General features: G+C 51.7%; 1 protein-coding gene across 1 annotated transcript in view; it reads right to left on the bottom strand.

Annotated features, from left to right (window-relative positions):
• The window catches only part of GATAD2B (GATA zinc finger domain containing 2B), a 67156-nt gene extending 61513 nt beyond the window's left edge, over positions 1-5643 (bottom strand). Inside the window, exon 1 of the mRNA XM_015411729.1 lies at positions 5431-5643. The gene's annotated coding sequence lies outside the window, so the exon portion shown is untranslated. The remainder of the gene's footprint in view (positions 1-5430) is intronic.
• Positions 5644-7075: the final 1432 nt, after the last annotated feature.

The following is a 7075-nucleotide window of genomic DNA, read 5'->3' as shown; positions in this document are numbered from 1 at the left end:
GTCTGGGTCGGGCCAAAAGGTCAAGCTAGGACAGCGTCCTGTGGGCCACCGGATGCTTCCGGGATGCTCCGGGGAGCTGTCTGAGCTTCAAGCGCTCCAAAATCCTGGGGTGCCAAAACTCCCCTTCTGAGAAGAGTTTGAGTGAAGACGGGAAGAGGATTGTAGCCCTCTCCAAGAGTTAAACACAAGGGCCACAAACCAAAGCGTCTGACTGTGATGTCCTCGCCTGCTCGATGGTGTCAACATTATTAACTCTCGCAAGAGTGACCAGTGAAAAGGACACGTCTGTGCCAGAGATTGTCGTCTGCAGAACAAGACAGAGGAACCCTGGGAAAGGGCAAAGGTCAGACACATAGCAGGTCAGTTTTGCAGGAGACCGGCTCTCAGAAGGGGGTGGGCAAAACTGCAAGGAAGTTGAATGCCCGATCGGGTTCGAGGTCTTGGTTTGAACTTTCAAAGCCCTACACCGTCTGGGGCCAACATGTCTTCGGGACTGCCTCTCCTGGTATGTCCCCCAAAGAGCACTGTGCTCTATGGACAATACCCTCCTGGTGGTCCCGAGCCCCAAAAACATTTGTCTAGCCTCAACCCAGGCAAGGGCCTTTTTGGGTCTGGCCCCGGCCTGGTGGAACGCTCTTCCGGATGAGACCCAGGCCCTGTGGAATTTGATGCAGTTCTGCAGGGCCTGTAAGCTATCAAGCAGCATGTGGATACCAACTCTTTCCAGAGAGCTGAGTAGTGCATATCTGTTGGCAGATTTGGGTTTTATTTCAAAGGCACTGGAATCACACCTAAGGCAGGCCTTGACAATGTGAGCCGCGCTCGTGACTAAACTGTGGCTATTGTACTTTGGTCGCATTTATGAGAAGACAAGAGTCATTAGAAAAGGCAATAGTGCTATGAAAAGTTGAAGGCGGCAGAAGGGGAAGACCCAACAGGAGACGGACTGACTCCCTCAAGGAAGCCGCAGCCCGCAGCTCGCAAGACTTGAGCAAGGCTGTTAAGGATAGGACGTTTCGGAGGTCATAAGGTCATCATAGGTCGGGAGTGACTTGACGGCACTTAACACACACGCGCCGCCCCAAAAATTTAGGAGTCAGAACCTTTTTCATCCTTCGGGGTTTTTATATTTTAATAACCACGCTTTCTAACCACCGTTGTGCAAAACCAGATCCTGAACTTTTCACAGCTGCTTGTCAATCTTTTAAGGCTGAAGCAGTAAGAGTTCCCGAGTATAAATAAGCAGGGGACAAGCCTCGTTTTCAGCACAACAACAAGCTAGCCTCGAACTCTCACCCAAATACGCCTTGTACTTCTAGTGAGAATCACCGAGAGGCGCTGACAAATCAACAACTGATGACAATACCAGGTACAACAATCAAATTTCTAGGAGTCGTGGTAACCTGGCGCCTGGGATTTGTGAGTAACTGATGAATGGTCCAATGTCCCTGGGGGACCCTGTCCAATTCCAAAGTCATCTCTGCACTAACCAACCAGCACTGTAAAGATTTATTATTGCAAACTGCCTTGAGCTCTCCGTTTTGCAGGCAAAGGTGATCTGAAAGTACTGTACGAAATAAAACTAGGAAGCGGATTTTAAATTCACAGCATACTGCCTCTGTACATGGAGGGTCCTTTAACCTTCCTAGCCAACAGCCGTCAGCCATCTCACTTCACTGAACTGGTCTCCGTCCTGCTTACCTTCAGCCTCCCCTGCTCGTGCTGCTTGTAACAGATTTTGGCATACCGGGATTCCAAGATCCTCGCTTTATATTTCTAAAACAAACAAAAAAAATCACCTTGGGCGCAAGCTAAACCCTTGCTGGGGTGATTTCTCCGAGCCCACCCTGCGGGTTAAACCCTCTGGCTCACGTTCGGTCCCGCCAGCCACCCGCCGGCCGGCTGCGACATCTCAACTCCTCTGCCCGTGCCAAATGCAGAGCGACCTCCCCGCCGTACAGATGCATTTCAAGACAGAACGCACAAAATGGCTGGCTCCCAAGACAAACGGTTTTTCCACACAATGCTATAAAAAGGACAATCGCCTAAAAAGGAAATCGGGACTTGACGGCCAGGCAGAGCGGAGAGGAAGAGGAGAGGGGGAGACGCAAAGAGGGCTACACCATTACAGCTGCCACACACACCCCCCACCCAGCTTTGAACCCTGACGCTTCCTTCGGACTGTAAGTGGCCACAATGCATTTGCTCGCGGTCTCATTCCACGCGCAACTCGCCGAGAGATGCATGACGCCACAGCTGCGCCTGTGTTTGGGGGAGGGGAACGTGGTGATCCGGGATCGAAAGAAGAGAAAGCTCAGCTTACAAGCAAATCGGATCTTCCATCCGAGGGGCAAGGGGTCCAAATTCCATCTCCATCCATTGCAACACAAAAAAAAAATCTGGACAATCTGCGCATGAATCCTCAAAGCATCGTAGAGAAGAAGCATCAGAAAACAGTTTCAGACAGAGTGGGCTCTGTTCTCAAAGGCATCAGAGGGCTGTCGTGAGCGGCTGCTGACGCCGTCTCCTTATGAGCCATTTTGGCAGGAGCTCACCGAGACGGCTCTGCTTCTCTCTCCCTTACGGCTCTTCCGAGGGGAACGGACCGAGCAAATGGATCGGAAGGGGAAACGGCAACATGATAACAGCTCTAGAGAGTGAAGCGGTCTCGTTTCTCCGGCATAAAGTCAGGGGAGGATGTGGTGAGGAGGAGGAGGAGGAGAAGGAAGAGCTTTGGCTCGAGGAAGAGGAAAATGCAGAACTGGAATGGCCGTGCTCAATTCCCGCCAGCAAAGATAAGGACTTTGGGCAGTTGGCTAAATGCAAACGGGGTCGACGCTGTTCCAAGAAGATTCCACAGGGCCACAGTTCAGGCTAGGGCCATGCCGAGAGATTTTTACCAGCGATCCTTAACATTTGAACTTATCTTTCAGCAAGTCAGACGGCAGTTCATTTGGCCCAGTATCATCTCATTTGACTGACTGTGGCTGTACAGGATCCCACGCAGACAATGGTCTTTGTCAACGCCTGCTGAGACCCTTGAAACTAGAGTGGCTGGGGATTGAACCGGGGACCGAACGGGGGACTGTCGGCATGCAAAGCTGGTGCTCTAACCTCCTCCATATTCGTTAAGTGCTTGTACACTACCTAACTCCTGCAACGGCTCAGAATGATTAGATCCTGTCTTGCAGATGAGAGGCTAGAAGAACAGTGTCTTGCCTCAAGTAATCCAAATTCAAGATCTGAACTCAAGATTCAAGACCCAACTCCTAAACTGCACAAACTCTTACACAGAGGTCAAGTGAAAAGCTTCAAGGATGACTCTCGGTTATAACCATCACCCCTCATTGACTTATGTGACAGAGTGGGGCGGAAAGGAGGTGGCAATAGGGTTCCGAACTGCTTTGGGAGGCAAGTCCGGGTTGCCGTCCTGAACATTCCCGTACACTGAAAAGCTTCCTCCAAGTCGAAAACTAGGACATCCAGTGGAAAGGTTTTCGCCTGGTCCACTTCTTGCCATGCAAGTTTCCCTATGTGGGCGCTGGCAAGCTTGAAGTCTTAGCCTGAAGTCCCCCAATCCGTTTCTCCCTCCTCGATATTACCACCACAGCCTAATGCGCACACAGACCTGGTCTCCGACTCACACCAGGGAAGAGAAGAAAGTAGAGGAAACAGATATACTCCTGTTCCAAATGGTTTTCAAAAGAATTCACATTATTCATGGGAGGGGGTAAGACTAAGAAACCTCTATAAAGCCCTTCTGGGGGAGCACGGAGTCCTCCTCCAGTGGAGGAGGCACATTCTGCGAGAGGAAAGATCGTCACGCTAGAGGAAGGCTCCACCACTAGCCGAAACAGATTCCTAGTTATCAATGCACTCTTGGGGGGGGATCATTCGCTCTTCTCCTGAACGCGCTTCCCCCATTTTAACGTCACGACAGCCCGCAGAGCCTCCCAGGGCCTTGCCGTGGTGCCACGGAAGTACCCAACCACTCCACATTAGAGAGTGCTGCAGCTGGGTTCAAATCCTCCCCCAACCACACACGTGGTGGGCAGCCCTTGGCAAATCACTCTCAAGCTCCAGGCAACCTCTGGGAGGAGAAAAAAAGCCCCTAGGCCTCTGTTTCGTTCCAGAGTTTCGTCTCCGAACTTTCGCACCGAAGCCAAATGCCTTGGGACATCGGCGTACATGGAATGCCTTCCCCTGGCCGTGGAGGAACTTGAGCTTGGTTTTACAGGGCTGCATTATTGGGCTCTCAGAGCAGAGGACGATGAACACTGGGAAAAGACAAACATTCACAGGACTTGCCCTGAGGGCAAACGAGGCTGTGAGGCACGTGAACAGGAGCTTTTATTTTTAAAAAGCCCCTCCACCGAAAATTTTGCTCGATCACAATAAAACGAAACCCTTTACAGAAGGAGTCCTCGACTGGGGCGGGAGGGAGACTATCATGGATTCCAGCACCTGAGAAAGGTTTTCAACATGTCTTCGGTCTTATTTCGTTAACCCTTGGAGACGGGCGAGGGGAGGGTGGTCCTCCGCTCCCCCGACACCTATCCCCATGGCCGAACCGCACGGCTTTCTTTTCGGAGGGAGGGACGGGAGGGAGAAGTCGGCAGAATTAAAAGACGCTGGCATTCGCTCGATGACTCGCCAGGCCATTTTAATACAATAAAAGGGAGGGGAGGCAGAGAATGGCTTGGAGACCTGTCTCTCCCCTTCCTCTTCGCCCTCCGCCCCCCCCATCCGCCTGGGTGACGCAGACTCCCTTATATAATAGCCTGCGATTTCCTAGACTGCAAGGAAGGCCTCCGCCGCCTCCCTCCACCCTCCCCTTGCTTTGTGCTCTGCATACACTCCACACACGCGCAAAAGCGACTCCAGCCCTTGGCACGGTGCCAGGCTTCTCCCCCGTCAGCTGGCTGCCTCCATTCACAGAGCAGGGTTGTAGCTGACATGAAAAGAAGGGAGGCGGGGTGGAGGAGGAAAGGGGGGGAGAGGGGAGGGGGGAGAGAGAGAGAGAGAGAGAGAAGGAGAGAGAGGGAGAGAGAGAGAAGGTTCGGGGTATTCTATCAAACTATCAGCACGCCAGAGAGACAATAGAATTTCTTTGCCATATTCCCCAAATTATCATCCTTCCCCCTCCCTCCCCCCCCACCTCAGTCTTCTCCCTCTGCAGCTAAAGACCAACAGCCGCATGAACAAAGTGGGGGGGGGGGAACCGAAAAAAAATTATACTACAAAGATTTTTCTTTCCCCCAAACGTTGAAAAACACCAAACATTCGAGAGCTCGTGGCTACTAAAAAAAACCACATTTTTTTAAAGGAAGAACGAGGTCTTGGCTATTCCCTGAAGACCCTTTTTGTTAAATATTTATATATACATAGATCTATATTTTTTAGAAAAAGACAGTCCGATGGACTACTTACAGGTAGCGTGTTCTCCCTCGCTCCTCTACTTGTCAAGAGGAGGGGAGAGACGGGCAGACGGAGGGGAAGACAGATTGCGAGCACGCGAGGGCAGGGGGGAAAGCCAGGGTTTTTTTCACAAGAAGCCCCCTCGGTGGAACATGGGCGGCCGCGGCGTGCCATCCCCCTCCAGGGACCTGCCGGAGCCCAGTTGCAGAACGGGCACGTCCCTGCCAATCATCTGTGGTGCCGTTATATTAAACAAAAGAAAAGGGGGGATGCTTACTTTTACCCATGATGCCTAGCGGGGGCAGGGGAGGAAAAAAAATAAAACCAGTTGCAGCCGGTTTGTAACCTCAGGACATGGAATTATCGCTTAATATTTTTTTTTTTAAGTTGGCTGTGGCATGAGAGCCAGTTAACTGCCCCCCCCCCCCCCCTTCCTTCCCCATGACTTCCATCATCAGCTCTGCCGGGCTGGCTCTCTTGCCCCCCCCCCCCTTAAAGCATATGCTGGCACCTTGCCAAACTTTGCCTTTCATTCATGAGCGTGGGCTTCTCCTCCAAGGGTCCTTTTTAACTGCTTAGCTGCCGGAAATACAGAACCGTATCGCCGGGCGCCGGTTTTATTTATTTGCCTAAAAAAGCACGATTCAAATCAAGTAAGGTCTTCGCCGTGGGGTGGGGGGCGTCCCTGTAGAGAAATCGAAAATTAAGGCGAGGGCCGGTAGCCTCTTGCTTCGCCTTCTTTGAAAGGTACGAGATCGAGTTATGGACGATGCACGCTGGGGATAGGGGAGAGCCCGAAATCTTCCCGCCTGACACGACGAGTGTAGAAATGTTCGCTCCCACTGGGCGCCAGCTATGTTGCAATTACTTGCTTGGGCCCTTCCAGTCCAAAATGCACCTCTGGTCTCAGAACCCCACCTTCCCCAGCAGACTTACCCATCACAAGCCACCTTCCTAGCCAAGGAAGACTTCCCACCGAAGTTACCCAAATACTAAGGGTTAGGGGCCATTTGTGAAGATGCCTTTATACAGAAGTCAAGACATGGGTCCACCTAGCTAAGTACTGTCTATTGCTATGACCAACAGCTCCGCTCCAGCATCTCAGACATCCCTAACATCTGCTACCAGAGACCCTTTAGCTGGAGATGCCTGGTACTTCCTGAAAGGAAAGACCACGCTCTATCGCTGAAAGGCACTCAGATTTTACTAAGAGGCCGCCACATTACAGAGTGAAACAGTGTGGACGCCATACTTGGGTAACATTCATGGATCGACTTTTCTATGCCCCCCCCCAGTTTAGTTTCGGTGAGTCTGCACATTTGCACACGACCCTGCTGGCCCCACAAGGCCCTCTGTTAGGCTCCTCCCATCCACTACCAATACCATTAGAACAAACTAGTTTCAATAGCATCTCCCCTTGAATGTGAATGGAGCAAGCCAACCAGGAAATCTGATCTACATACTCTTATTGGATTGGTCGAGCTCGCCACAGCTTGGGTGTGCGTGGGCCATTCACCGGGGCAGGAGCAGAGGAGCTTAGTTTCCTCCCCCTCCCTGTGTTCTTGAGGGCACTTCCGGTATAACATCGAATAAATCCAGGTGGGTAGCCATGTTAGTCCTTAGCAGTAGAAAAGAGCAAGAGCCCAGCAGCACCTTA

Source organism: Gekko japonicus, unplaced genomic scaffold (assembly GCF_001447785.1).
Source record: "Gekko japonicus isolate JY-2015 unplaced genomic scaffold, Gekko_japonicus_V1.1 scaffold175, whole genome shotgun sequence".
In the NCBI taxonomy this organism is placed as follows: Eukaryota; Metazoa; Chordata; class Lepidosauria; order Squamata; family Gekkonidae; genus Gekko; species Gekko japonicus.
The sequence above is the reverse complement of the archived record's forward strand: the minus strand, read 5'-3'. Positions and strand labels throughout refer to the sequence as shown.